The 15,231-nt window shown below is 37.4% G+C and overlaps 1 long non-coding RNA gene across 1 annotated transcript; it reads left to right on the forward strand.

Annotated features, from left to right (window-relative positions):
* The first annotated feature begins 1,001 nt into the window (after positions 1 to 1,001).
* On the forward strand, positions 1,002 to 3,768 carry LOC133740240 (uncharacterized). The gene is made up of 3 exons (XR_009861083.1): positions 1,002 to 2,159; positions 2,671 to 2,747; positions 3,627 to 3,768. It is a non-coding gene; the product is annotated as an uncharacterized LOC133740240 (long non-coding RNA).
* Positions 3,769 to 15,231: the final 11,463 nt, after the last annotated feature.

Below are 15,231 nucleotides of genomic sequence, written 5' to 3' on the forward strand. Positions count from 1 at the left end.
GTTTTACTTGATGGTGTACTTTGGTATGGTACTGTTGGTTGGTAGTCTCTTCTCCTTGGACTAAGTGACCCGAAAAGGTGGTTCAACTTTTTGGTGAGCGCTTATTACAATTATTACAATCTTTTAGTCACTATTCTGTTTTTGGAACTGTCACGCCCCTGATTTTTAACACAATTAAAAATCGATATATAACCCCATAATTATACATGCGTGAACGTTCAGCCATCAATACCAAATACCTGGAAAACTTTTTCCCTTTATACAACATACATATTGATGCCCTGAACCCACTATGTCAATATTGACCCGCCCACAGAGTCATATATTACATAAGCTTACGAATTAAATTGTCCACAACAAGATAAAACGCAAAAGCTCCTCAGAGTATACTACATAGCGGAAGTCATAACATTGGCAAGGCCAATCAATTTTGCTTCCTACCTGTTCTGTTGCCAACAAGCTACCTCGGCTTCAGCCCCGATTATCCTACCCTGCAGGATTAACCCCTACACCGTTGGAATGGTGCACCGGGTTGTCACACAACAAACCCGGTAAGCTTTTGCAAGCCCGTATGAGTAACTCGAAACAACTCACACCAAATCACAACCACAACCACACTTAAAAAAAATCAAATTAAGTAAAATCAATAATCCCTGCATTGAAACTTAGTTCAGGAGATCACATCAAAACAACAATCTAAAAAGCAGTAATCCCTGCATATAACTTAGTTCAGGAGATTACATTAAAACAATCGATTCAAAAAGCAATAATCCCTGCATATAACTTAGTTCAGGAGATTACATTAAAACAATCGATAAAATCATAGTAATCCCTGCATAGAAATATTGTAATACCCGCAATTTTCATTTTCGTTTCATGAATTAGTACGAAATGATTAAAGTGATTTTGCACGAATATTACTCTAATTAATTCATCTTTTTGAATTATCGAAGTCCCGAAACGTTTCTTTTTAACAAAAGCTCGGATTGTGCGATTCAAGAAAAATCGACTTTTCTACGTACGGAATTTTGGAAAACTTCCTTCATGAAAGTTGTAGAGCTCGTCGATACGATCGCGTGCATATGTGGAATGCAATTTTCGGAGCTCGTATGATTAAGTTACGATTATTTGAAATTAGGGATTCTTTTTGAAATAGAAAATTATATTTTCTTCTTTCTTTTTTCTTTTCCTTTCCCTTTCCCCGGTCCCTCCTCTTTCTTTTCTTTCTTTTCCTTTTCTCCCCATGGTGCGCACTACCTCTCACTCTCTCATCCATCAGTTCATGCAACACTAGAATAATATCCAATATTTATTACTTGGTATTTGATTTTGAGTTAGTGGGTGTCGGTGGCAATCATCCTTTCATCACTTTTCTGCTTCTTCTTCTTGGATTCCATGGGGGCAGCAGCAACAAGCAGCCCATTAGGCGTTGTCTACCGCAGAATAAAGAAAGAGAAGAGCAAAGAGTCTTTGCTTTAATTGCGATGAGACTTACCCAGAAGGTCACTTTTGCAAGAAAACAATTATGGCCATTCTTGAGGCACCGGCACCACTCGATACAGATCGCACTACCACCTTCCTGTCTTCTCTTCCTTCTCCATTCTCTTCTCTCTCCACTGAGATTGCTTGCTCGGTCTAGTCGGCCACCGAGTTGACTCACTTCCTCGTCCTCCAGAGCAAGGAGCTCCAGTCCGTGCTCGAAGGATCCGATTCGAAGTTCGTCGACCTGTTTGTAAAAGATTTGAGGTTTTGGTGTTTGAGAAGGGTTTGAGTACTGTGGGTGAGTGAGGGACAGTTCAGAGGTCCAATCCAGTTATAGAGTAATGCTTTGGCTGCTTTGGAAGCTATTGATTTGGATGTGGCTGAGGAGTTCTGCATTTTTGGGAGGACTTCGGATCTGTGGAGTTGAGAAATGAGAGTGAGGGAGTGAGAGTTCGGTGGAGCTTGCAGATTTTGATGTTAATGTGATGATGATGTAGGTGATGATGATGATGATGTGGGTGGTGATGATGGTAATAATGTAAATGGATGCTACCCTTGTGCTGCCGGAATTGGATGCAAACTCATTTTGGCATGATGACAGATTGAGTTACATGAGCATGAGGGCCATGAGGTGCAGCAATCATCGAGTTCATGACCTTGGCAAGATTCGGGATAAGGTGAGAATCCTATCCTTATAAATTAGGAATTCAAGTTAGTTATATTAACTGACTAATTGTTGAAAAATTAGTTATTTATGGACAAGCATGAAATGGCCTTTGTGTGTAGAAAATTATTGTTGTTAGTTAAATTGTCGACGGAGTTGAATTAGTTCGTGGAGTTGAGAAATTGTGATAACAATGGTCTGCATAAACATTTTGTAAAAATGTTAGTGAGTAAAGAAAAGAAAGGTTTATATATATTGGGTGGCCTTAGTAAATTGTAGTGCACCTAATATGTCAAATCGATATCACAATTTTAAGAAATTGTTCGGTAATTTGAGTTAATTATCGAATTAGTCTCGATTGGTCAAAATTGGTCAATCCTGGTCAAACCAGGAAAAGTTGGGTTGAATTGGATTGAAATTGGGAAGTAATGATTCGGAATGCGATTTGTGAGAATCCGACCGTTGGATTTCCGTATATGTGTGGTTTATGAATGATTGCTAAGTCAAGATCATTATTGGACTAGGTGATTGACGGTTTGAGTTGGTGGACGATTGTGGATCGTATTTTGAGCTGAATTGAAGACGCAGCGGGATTATCGAGGTGAGTAAACCTCACGTGGTTCATATTACGAACCCAATACAATTAATTGCTTTATTTTGTTGCAATCATATGAACTATTGTTGGTGTTACTAGACATTCCTGTGTGAATGTCTGTATATATATTATTACGTGAAATAATATGTATTGTTGGAGTTGTGTTGAGTTATTGTTGAGAAACAATATATTGTGAGAGATATTGAGTTTATTGTTGAGAAACAATATATTGTGAGAGGTGTTGAGTTTTATTGTTGAGGAACAATAAATTGTTGTGATCTGTGGAGATCACTAGGTCACGAGGTGACCATGGCATCTATTAGTGAATCACGCTCTCGTACCGGGCTGGTGGTTATTAATAGTATTAAATCGTAATCACGTCTGTGGCCGGACGAGTGGTTACGTTCAGTTAGAGCTCTAGTCTGTCTGCCAAATGTGGAGTGACCTTATGAGTGAAATTGAGAGTAACTCATAAGTGTCAATATATATATGGTAACCTGATGAGGGAAATTGAGAGTAACTCATAAGGGTCTATATATATATATGAGTCTGTCTACCAAATGTTGGGAAATCTTATGAACGAATTTGAGAGTAACTCATAAGTGTCTATATATATATATGAGAGTGAGTGATCTTATGAGCTAAATTGAGAGTAACTCATAAGTGTCTATATATATATACGAGAGTGAGTGATCTTATGAGCTAAATTGAGAGTAACTCATAAGTGTCTACATATATATATGAGAGTGAGAAAGTAACGTGGGTTTGTGGTAGTCTTGAAATCTAATAAATCAACAGTTCTTTCTTGTTTACTCATACTGGCTGTAAAAAGCTTACCGGGTTTTGTGTTGTTGCAACTCCCGGTACACTATTCAAATTGTGTAGCGGGTAATCCTACAGGACAGGAGAACCAGGACGGTGATCGTGCGGTTAGAGCAATTGTTAGAGTTTTACAACAATTGTAAGTTGTGAGGTGTGTTATGCTCATTTGAGCTTTATAATATATTGTGAGAGTGAATTGTAATAATGAACTCGAAGTTTCGAGATTTGGTTTTTTTGTAATTGTAATTATTCAGGTTTCGGATTTGAATTTATCATTCAAAATCCGGGGCGTGACAAATTTAGTTCAGGAGATTACATTAAAACAAACAATCTCAGTTTAAACATTATTCTCAAAACAATTCACACTTGAATTCTATCAAAATAACATAGAAAGCAACTCACACCTTGATTTCTATCAATCGTACCATAACGTACCGTAGAAAACAACTCACACTTGAATTCTATCAAAATAACATAGAAAGCAACTCACACCTTGATTTCTATCAATCGTACCATAACGTACCAAAACGTACCAATTCGTACCAAGTCGTTAATAAGGAAAACAACTTACACCTTGTCCCCTTAAAAACCGTTAATAAGGAAGCAACTCACACTTTATTCCCTAAAAACACGTAATGTCATGAGTTATCAATAACCAATTCCCGTTACCCCATGAATTACCTAGATGGCAGACAGACTAGAGCTCTAACTGAACGTAACCACTCGTCCGGCCAATGACGTGATTACCTGATATTCTGCCCAAGGTCATAGACCTTCGTTCCTCGGGCCGCACAGTCCCTTGGAGCAAATCATTAAAACAGTCGCACAGGACTCAAAAACATTACACAAATCTCACGCTTTTCAAAACAATCGAAATCAACATTTCCATAATCATTGTTTTCCGAAAAGCCACAAAACAATAAAAAGCATCATTTCATGCATATTGTTTTCATACACAAATCTCAACGCTTTTCAAAACAAATCGAATCAACAATTCCAAGTCATTTGTTTTCCAAAAGCCACAACCCAAAACAATAAAACGCATCATTCATGCCTATTGTTTTCATAAATCCACAACCCACTAAAACATATAATTTGCAGTTAAATCAATAACTCACAAAACGATAAGGTGTTCCGTTCCAAAATGAACCTTGTGAGATTACTCACCTCGAAACTCCCGCTGCGTCTTCTATACAGAACCGAACCAAAACTATCACTAACAACTCGTCCAATTCACCTTTAGAAGCACCTAATCACCAATGACCTCAAATCAGTAACGATTCACAAACGATTTAAGTCCGAAACCTCTGTTTTGAACTAAAATCCCCAAAGTGGTGCCAATCGAGGCAAAACCACATCCGAGACCTCCCAAAGTCTCCGGAATACGTCCATGATCGATGTGACCAAACCACATGTCGACCGGACGCTCAAATCCTCACGGATCGAATAAATCGATCAGTATGAAACTGCAAAAATCATAACAATTCCATACGAACTCCAAAATTTGCATATTATATATCGAAACGCTCGTATCAACGAGTAGAACATATATAATACCACAAACAGTTCCTTAAGTGGCCGGAACACCGCCAGAACGCCACCACAGACGGTGGAGCACCGCCACCGGCCAAAACTCATTATTTCACAAAACTCCCAACATCAAAAAGCTTCATCTAAGCATGCTTGTGGATTCTCATAACTAGCTCGAAGTCAGAAAACAAGCTTAAGGGATCGAAAACTACCTCACAAGCCGTGAACAGTAATCCCAACTGAGTTGATCGAAGTTTCACGTGAATCGATCCAAACAAACACCAAGGATCGATCGGCGAGGCTGCTCTGAGCTCAACCAAGAAAACTCGAAGCCTTGCCGACGTCGGAATAGGGATTTCCGGTCGGGTCCGAAAACTCCAATCTGCACTGCCTTCTATCGCCGTCACCACCGAGAATCGGCGCTAGAGAACACCACAGGGAGGGGCGCACGGAGGAGGCGAACTGATCTGGAAAGTCTCGTCGCCGGAGATGGCCGGAGCTCGCCGGAAAAGTCGGGTCGGATCGACCGGGTCCGGGTCGGGTCAGCCGGATATCTTCGATTCTGAAGGTAGCAGCCGAGAGAAAAGAGAGAGAAAGGAAATGGTTTTTTCCGGAAAAGGAAACTTATGAAAATAGTAAGTTTCTCCTTCGGGAAACTTCTATTTATACCAAAATGGAAATTCCTTCCAATGGCCATAACTTTCTCATACTAACTCCGATTTCCGCGTTCCACATATCCACGAACTCGTATCGACGCGCTCTACAACTTTCGTGAAGGAAGTTTTCGGAGAATCCCAATGTATCAAAAGTCAACCTTAGCAACCCCCCTAAAGTCATACTTTTCGAATAATTATTCGCCCGAAACACTTCCGCTCCATCCACGAGCCACGAAACCGTCCAATAACCACAATCTAAATTCCGGAAAATTCTCGGAAAATAAATACGAATTTCCGGGGCATCACAGGAACTGCGTATTTAGTTTCTCAATTTGATTTACTGAATTAGTAGACTAATTTGTATCCTATTATGGAATCTGTCTGCAGGAGCGTCATGTAAAAACTTGTCATGGTTATGTGTCCGTTGCTGTGTTGGGAGATCAGGACAAACCAGCTCTTGTCACTTATCCTGATGTAGCTTTAAATCGTAAGTAAAACAATATTTAGCCACTGAAAAATTATTTCTCGCTTGGTTGCACTTCTGGTCTGAATTTCTTGCTTTTCAAACTTACGAAATTAAAATTAGACCATTAGTTTTTCTGGAAAAAAATCTTGACAGGTAATTTAGTTGATTAATAAAGACATCAACAAGGTACATACCGATATGTTCCAACAGAGATGTCTTGTCAGTATGTGGAGGTGAAGCTTTTATATATATATATAACACAATTCACTTCTTAATGGCATGGCATTATGTTTATGTCCTTGGGTGCTTTGGCATATATCATACAGCATCATCATCTATAATTATTTCCTGGGCTAACCTATAGTCATTGCTTGAGAGAGTGTTGCATTAGATTCTCTGTTTTCTTCTGTATAATACTCATGCATTAAGATCGGGAGAGTACTATGTGAAACAAACAAGAAGAAAAGGAAAAGAATAATGAAGATCTTAGGGTACGTTGGAATAATACTATAATAGCATAAACATTTATTATATGGTGTTTGTTTTGTCATTGTCTCATCTCATTTAGGAAGATACGTGTGTTCAGATGTAATCTGAGACGGTGAGATTGTTAAATTTGCTGCGTTGTTAGCAGCTGTTGGAAGAGTAATTGGTTCACACAAGAGATGAGCTATATCATACTTGCTTTAATAGTGAGGTATTTCAGACATGATATTTTATAAAGTGCAATTCATATATACTTTTATAAGTTTCTTGTATGATCTCCTACTTAAACTTGTCTTGATGGTTCTATATTGATATAGTACCAGGCCAAAACTCGAAGGAACTGTTGCAGATGGAGAAGCCTCAAATTCAGAGAGTAGACTGATTTGGTGGTTTCGTAATAGATTGAAGAAGGCCTCGGGAGTTTTCTGGGAAAGAAAGAGGAAGGGTGATCTCTTCATTATGAGAGTGGGAATGAGGAGTGTCGAGTTCAAGGTTATTGAGACTGATCATTCTGAGTACTGTGTTGTAGCTCTAGACATTGAAATATTTCCAATAGGGTTTACTAAAGTGGCTATAGATAAGAATTCTAAAGCTGGATCAAATGTCTAGGCTAGCCTTTGTCGGTTTTGGGGTATTGTTTTGTGAATTATGTTGAAGCATGAACTTGAAAAGAAAATTAATGGAAAGCCTCAATTTTTGGATGATGGGAAATGCATTTATTTTCCATTTGCACATTATGCCTGTCAGTATGAAGTGAATTATATAAAAGCATAACAAAACAGTAATGCCAAGAAAAACGATGTCAGTTTAGAGATTAGAAACCAGTATCAAAATGAAAATCGATGTCTTCTGATTATCAATATATCGAATTGTGTCCACAGAACCGATGTACCCAAAACTAGTGCACATCGATTTCTAAACACCAAACGTAATCTATTTCCAACACACAAATCACCTACCATAAAGTAAACTGATGTATCATTAAACAGAGAACATCGGTTTTATAAAAGAAAAACGATGTCTACAATGAAACAACACGTCGGTTTTAGAAACAACAAGCAATGTCTAGAAGGGTTCGAGACATCACTTCTGAAATAGAATTCGATGCAAATGTTCACTTAGGTATTGTTCGAGATATACTTTATTAAGCATAAAATGTGAAAATATGAAGAATTAAATATAGTTAACATATAAGATTATGATGATTATAATGATTATACATCGATTTGTTTTTTAGAATCGATGTTGGTTGTTGTCTGGGACATCGGTTAAAAACGCGCTTATACTGATGTCTATATCTTTCTCTACACCCACTAAGACATCGGTCGAAAATTAGTTTAACATCGGTTCTGGACTGCTGTCTATGAACAAAATTCTAGTAGTGCCAAGACATTGTGTAGTTTAACAATAATGGCAAAGAAAGAAACCCTAGTGTGATTTGCCAAAAAGTAGGCCTTGTTACTAAACAAATGTGTGGCTAAACAGAAAAGAAAACTTAAATCATATAATTATATTGAAGCAACTGAAAGCTATCAAATCAAATACACATGTATGAATGTATGCAATAACAGGTTTTTTTTGTAGTGAGTAAATAGCTTTAACCAATCATCAAAAACTCGAATTAGTGCGTAATGATTCTTGCATAACTTAACGAACAAACTTTCTTTGTGCTTAATGATTCTTGCATAACTTATTAGCAGTTGTGTTTCGATTCTAGTGAGCCTACTTAGGAATGCTTTTAACGAAATGTGCATTTCACGGCGTTAAACAACTTGAGGAAAGTAATAGGACAATTTCAAAACATTTCATGGTTGTTCTTGTTTGTTGTAAATCACATATCAGTTGAGTGTTTCTAATATCTTTTTCATAAGTGTTGCATATAAATGATGGTGGATTGATAGTGTCCTAACGTGCTCATCTCATCTTTAAATAATTCAAAAACTTTTACTTAGTTGTTTTCGTTTTTAAAACTCAAAACCCCCAATTGTTTTCCCTTGTTTTCTTTACTTTTCCATCATCATTTCATCCCATATCTATATTTGATTTTGTTTTTTTAGTTTAGACGTCATAGTTAGTTTAGTTCCCTATTTATTTTCGTTTTGCATTTAGTTGCTAATGTTTTTATTTCTTTGTGTTTTGTAGGTACCAATGTGAAATTGAAGTGTCCCTCTCAATCCTTGGCTTTGAACGATCCCTACTTCTGAACAATACTACAACTACACAAGAGGGATTTAATTGAGTGCTTGCTTTGAGTGTATCAATGGGTGCTACTCCATTCATTTCCAAGTTACTGTCCTTCCTTATTTCATCTTCAAGCAATGGTTTCTTGAAAGAGAAACTTCTATGAGTTGAGATTTGTTTGCCAAACTTCTTATGTTCTAATCGGCCTTTTGAAGTAATAGAATGACAAATGTTACCGCAAAATCATCTTCAAAATTTGCCTTGCAAATTATGAATTGGTTCTCAAAATTCAGTCAACATCGCTGATACGCTAAAAACAAGCGCGCAATTTAACCCTGCAAAATGTAGTTGTCAGAATGTCAGTATAGAATAAGTAGGGATCGTTCAAGCCGGGGATTGAGGGTACACCTGTAATTGCAAAAACAAATAAATAATAAAAGTACAAAGTACAAAGTATTATTTACAAAAATAAAACAAAGAATGAAAATATATACAAGTAAACACCAATAAGGGGGGTTTAGGTTTTTAAACTAAAAATTAAAAGAAACAAAAATAAAAATGTAAAATACATATACAAGGGTGGAACGCAAGGAACAAAGATCAAAACCACAATTATATGCATGAAATCCAATTACAATTTCTATAGATGATTATTTATGTCATGAGAAAGAAGTTGACCATCTATGTCCTTAACGTTATTTGTTAACTAGAATTCATAACTCTACGAATCAAACAAATAAAACAAAAGAAAGTATGAAATACACCGTGAAAGATGGATGCAAAGCCTTGAGACGAAGAACTTGAAGATCCTTGAAAGCAAGCAATCTTCTAAGGATGACACAAGGGTGGATGGCGGCTAGGATCTTGATGTATTGCATGACTTCTTCTCCTCCAAGCTTGAAAATGCAGAGCTTCTGAAGACTAGAGAATGGAGAGAATTTTTCTGATGTTTAGAATTGTGGGAGAAATGGTGTGTTTAAAATGTCTAGAGAGGGGGCTATATATAGGGGAACGGCAAAGTCTTCTCCAAGCTTCATGAATCTTCTTTTAATTTCCAAGAAATTTTCTGGTTGCTCCACACAGCTTCAACCAATCAATTAGCGCCATGTCAGCCCTGCTATGTCATCCAACCAATCAAAAAGCTCCAAAATAAGTCCATGATCTTTTAAAATATATTATTGCCGAAATTCCCAAGATTTTATCTGATTTTTCTCTTAATTTTCGGCCAAAATACTCTTGAGTGAAAGTAGGAATGAATCTGGACTTGTTTTGGACCTTTTCTCCCTTAAATCTCTCCATGGCGTCATTATCCTTGATCCTCTATTGATTTTTGACGTTAACTCCATGATTTCCATCGATTTTTCACGGAAAAATATATAATCTCCCCAAAAATATCTCTTTTACGTCCAAAAACCATAAATCAATTGGGCTTTTTCCCATTTTGCCGAAATCCACATTTAATCTAGAAGGATCTTGGGCTTTCTTGAGTCTTCTTCAAGCCATGTGGTCTCCTAGTGCCTTTAGGACTCCTCTCTCAACGCCATTTTTCTTCATTTTTCCAACAATGCTTCCTAGTTGGCTTAGGAGTCTTGCTTTGACAAAGTTTCCTCTTTTGAACAGGATTTCCTGGTTGAATCAGGATTTCCTGGCTGGACCAAGAAAACTTTATTTCTTCGTTTCAACTCATTTTTGCAACCCTTGTGCCTTGCCTTAGCCCTTCCCAACGTTCTCTAGCTTTTCTTTATCCTTTAGGTTCATTTCAACTCCATTTGCTCCATGGGACCTAAAATAGAAACTTTTATTAAACTTCCTAAAAATAGAAACTTTCCTAAAGAAGAAGGATTTATTTAAGGAAATAACTAAGTAAATATGAGGAAATAACATTTAAAACGTCGCATTAAAATACTCCTATCAATCGCAAATTAGATACAAATTATACAATAACTCTTGCGTCGTTAACAATGCTACCAATTTTTCAGTCAAATTTTAGCTAAAGTAGGTAAAAAGTCATTTTGGCTAGCCATTTTTAAAACATCAGTTCTCTCTACTTTAATTAATTTTGTATTTATATTATTTATTGAATGGAGAAAAAATAGTTTAAATGTATTTATAAATTATATATAATAACTTAAAAGGAATATTTTGAATTAACAAAAATAAAAAATAAAAAAGCGTTAGTTTAAATGGAAAAGTCCCTTCTCTCTTGTCGTGAGAGGAGTTAAGAGTGACTAGATTTATGGTGTTTCCGGTAAGTTCCTACCATGTATTTTGATAGTTAGCCCGGAAAGGGGTCAATTATTGGGTGTGTAGTTATGTAAGTTATAAGATATGGTTGGTCGTTCTGTGTGGCGTATGTTGTCCTTAGCGACAATAGAAATCGAGATTGAGGGGATTAAGTCGAATCCCGATCTGGGTTGTGTGTTGTCCTTGCTTGTTGGAAAGGTCCTCACGACCAAGTCGTTGAATAAATAGGCATTTTCAAGAAGATGAAGAAGCTCTAGCATACAAACTGCTAATCACTTCTTGGTTGGCTTTAAATTAAAACATGATAGATGGAAGGTGATGCAAGGCTGCCCTTGGTCATTTGACAATGTGTTGATAGCTCTTGCAGAGATGGATGGTACGTGTGAAGTTTGTTTAGATAATCATGAAATTTGGGTCCAAGTGAGGGGACTCCCACCTCTTTTTCATAGTAAGGAGATGAGAAAGAAGATTGCCTCGAGCTTGGGGAGCTATGTCCGAATAGATGAAGGAATGAATGTGGATTTTCTTAGAGGCTGCGTCTGAGTTAGGGTAAGACTAAAACTTGCTTCTTCTCTGCCAAAATAGGTGAAGGTAAGAGTAGATAAGGACAGTAAGACAATTTGACATAGAGTATGAAAGATTACTGTTCTTCTGCTTCTTTTGTGTATTTTTTTTTCTCATAATAGTTCCTACTACCTAGAGAATAAGGAAAACAAAGATTTTGAAGTTAAGTACAGGAGGTGGAAGAAAATTATTTGTGATTCTCTTAATGTTGGAGTGGATGGGAAGCTTCGGGGACAGTATTTAAGTTTATGAAAGGAGTCACCTGTTAAGGGGTGGTTGTGTTCTACACTGGAACATCGATGGTCTGGATTGGTACGTGGTTGGGAGGATACAGCTTTACCGATGGAGTAAACTAGGTGAACTTTTGGGACTCCAAGACCATTTAAAGGTGTAAACTAGATGTCACTATGGTAGACTTAGAAAGCAACGGTAGAAGGATGGCAGGGATTGCGACTGAGAAAATTATGGTGCCGGTTGGTTGTAAAGGAATGAAAAGTGATGGCATTAGTAAGGATGACATGAGGATTTTGGATAGCATTGATGTTAGAAGGAGGTTTAGAGGTAAGATGAGAATTAAGGGATTCTTGCTTATTCAAATCCATAGCCATTAGTGGGTTTCAAAAAAATTCAAAAGGGAAGGAGGTGTTGGGTATATGTGGCCTAACTGATGGTTTGGTGAGGGGCCGAAGGAGGTTTCTGAGCCTAGGTGGGCCTGGCCCTGGGGGGGTGTTTCCCAAGAAATTGAATTTTGGGAAAGCTGTGTGTAGTAATTAATTGGAGATGTGGTCTAGTAACTAGCACCTAAGAGCATACAAGTTGAAGAAACGTAGAAGGGAGTGAGGAAATGAAGGGGTTTCCTAGTGGGAGATAGTCGACAGTCAAGCGAACTCATCTAGCCCTCCAAGTAAGTTGTCACAGTTTCTTAATAAGATGTTTAAAAAAATAGTGATGGGCTCTGAGGTTAGGGTCTATCACAGGAAATGATCATTTTGTGTTGGAACATGTAGAGACTGGCTGAGGTATGTACTATTTGGAAAAAGAGGACTTTTATTTTATTTCTACATGTTGCTATGGTAGTTAAGGAGGAGTTGGAGTGTTTTGGGGGTTTGGGGTTATGGATTAGGAAGTATGGCATGAACAAAACAGTAGGGTACATGGAAAGATAGGGCTAGCTAGGAGTAGAGAGTGTGATTGATAAGGTTGTTTGTTGGTGGGAGGTTCATCCAAGGTGTGCGTGATAACACTAAAAGTAAGCGCGCAATTTAACCCTGTAAAATGTCATCGTTAGTATAGAATAAGTAGGGATCGTTCTAGCCGGGGATTGAGGGTACACCTGTAATTGCAAAAACAAGTAAGTAAAAAGTATTATTTACAAAAATAAAACAAAGAATAGAAATATATACAAGTTAACGTAAAGAGGGGGGATTAGGATTATTAAATCAAAAATTAAAAGTAAATAAAATAAAGAAAATGTTAAAACATATATACAAGGGTGGAACGCAAGGAACAAAGATCAAAACCATATCCATATGAATGAAATCCAATTACAATTCCTATAGTTGATTTTCTATGTCATGAGAAAGAAGTTGACCATGTGAAACGTTAGAAAGCAAACGATTTCCCATATTTTACTTTCCTTCAATAATTAATCTAAGTGAAAGCACCTAAATTAATCCTATTGAACATGCAATCATAGTGTAGAAAGCTAGCTAATCAAGAACACATTCAACGCATGAAGAACAAAGAAAGGATGTCAACCAAAGTGCACAACCTAGTATGAAAAAGTTCATCTATTTGCAATCCTCCTTAATTGATTTCGACTTTTGTCCAAAGCCTTTACTACTTAAATCTAGCTCCAATTACATGCATATATCCTAAGTTGGCCACCAAAGAACACATACATATAAAAGTTTTCTATAAAACAAAATCAATTAAGCAATCTCACATAAGCAACATATAAATCAACATATAAAAATCACAACTTTATTTCAAAACATAAAAATGGGCTTTAAACTTTGCCCTTAACGTCATGTTAACTAGAATTCATAATTCTACGAATCAAACAAAGTGTACATACCTCCAACAATATGGAGTATTTACTACGTCACCAAGCATAAGTAACACCCACTTTGGGACATCCACAAGACATGGCAAGGCCCAACCAAGACATGCATCGTGTAGCCCTATGTTCAGGCTACGCGGCGGTATCCGGAAGTCGCAAATCCGCCACCGGGAAGCCACCTTCCCGCCCTTGCCAACATGCCTCCATAACATAGCTTTTTACATGTTAAATAGACTAGAATAGTAACTTTGCTTGTCCCACATCGAAGAACAAGTAAAGGAAATGGCTTCCTTCACCTATAAAGGAATGCCTCCTCCCACTTAAACATACACTCCATTACATCTCTTGTAATCTTGTTAGGCCGCAAGGCTCGACACACTAGTACACATTCAAGTGGACGTAGTCTCCCGCTAAGGCGGGAGGTGAACCACTATACTTCGTTTGTGTCGCTCTCTCTCTCTTTACTTATCGTTAATTAGGATCCCCACGGATCCAAGCATTAACACAAAGGAAAACAGAAGAAAGTATGAAATACACCGTGAAAGATGGATGACAAGCCTTGAGACGAAGAACTTGAAGATCCTTGAAAGCAAGCAATCTTCTAGGGACGACATAAGCAATCTCCTTGGTTGAGACGCAGAGCTTCTGAAGACTAGAGAATGGAGAGAATTTTTCTGATGTTTATTTTATAAGGTAGAGAGGTGTTGTCGTGTATTTAAATGTCTAGCATAGGGGGGTTTATATAGGGGAACGGCCAAGCTTTGCCACATAGCTTCGACCAATCACGTAGCGCCACGTTAGTTCTATTATGTCATCCAACCAATCAAAAAGCTCCAAAATCAATCCCTAATATTTTGTTGCTGAATTGTCCATGATTTAATCTGATTTTATTCACAATTTTCGGCCAAATGTCTAGGCATGAACCTAGACAATGTATCCGGACGCATTTTGGAACCTAGACAATGTATCCGGACGCATTTTGGACCTTTTCTCCCTTAAATCTCTCCATGGCTTTATCCTTAACATCCTCCCCTTGATTTTCTCTTGATTTTCACATTAAAACTGCAGATTTTAATTCCTTAATTTCGGCCAACATATCTTGAGGGAATTGAGGGATGAATCTGGACTTGTTTCGAGCCTTTTCTTGTTGCACAATCCCTTGAAACTCTCCCTTGATTTTCTCAACGTAATCTCCTTGATTTTCACATGGCAAAAATCAGATTTAATCTCCAAAATATCTCCAACGTCATCTTCAAGCCATGTGGTCTCCTAATGCCTTCAGGTTTCCTAGCCTCATCAGGATTCCTGCGTTGACCGGGATTCCTAGTCGGACCAGGAAAACTCAATTTCTTCATTTCAGCTCATTTCCTTGTCATTTATTCCAATGTACCTAGAAAATAGAAATTAAATTAAAAATGATTAAGTAAAGGAAATAACTAAGCAAAATATGAGGAAATAATTATTAAAATGTCGCATAAA

This window comes from Rosa rugosa, chromosome 3 (genome assembly GCF_958449725.1).
Source record: "Rosa rugosa chromosome 3, drRosRugo1.1, whole genome shotgun sequence".
NCBI classification, from domain to species: Eukaryota; Viridiplantae; Streptophyta; class Magnoliopsida; order Rosales; family Rosaceae; genus Rosa; species Rosa rugosa.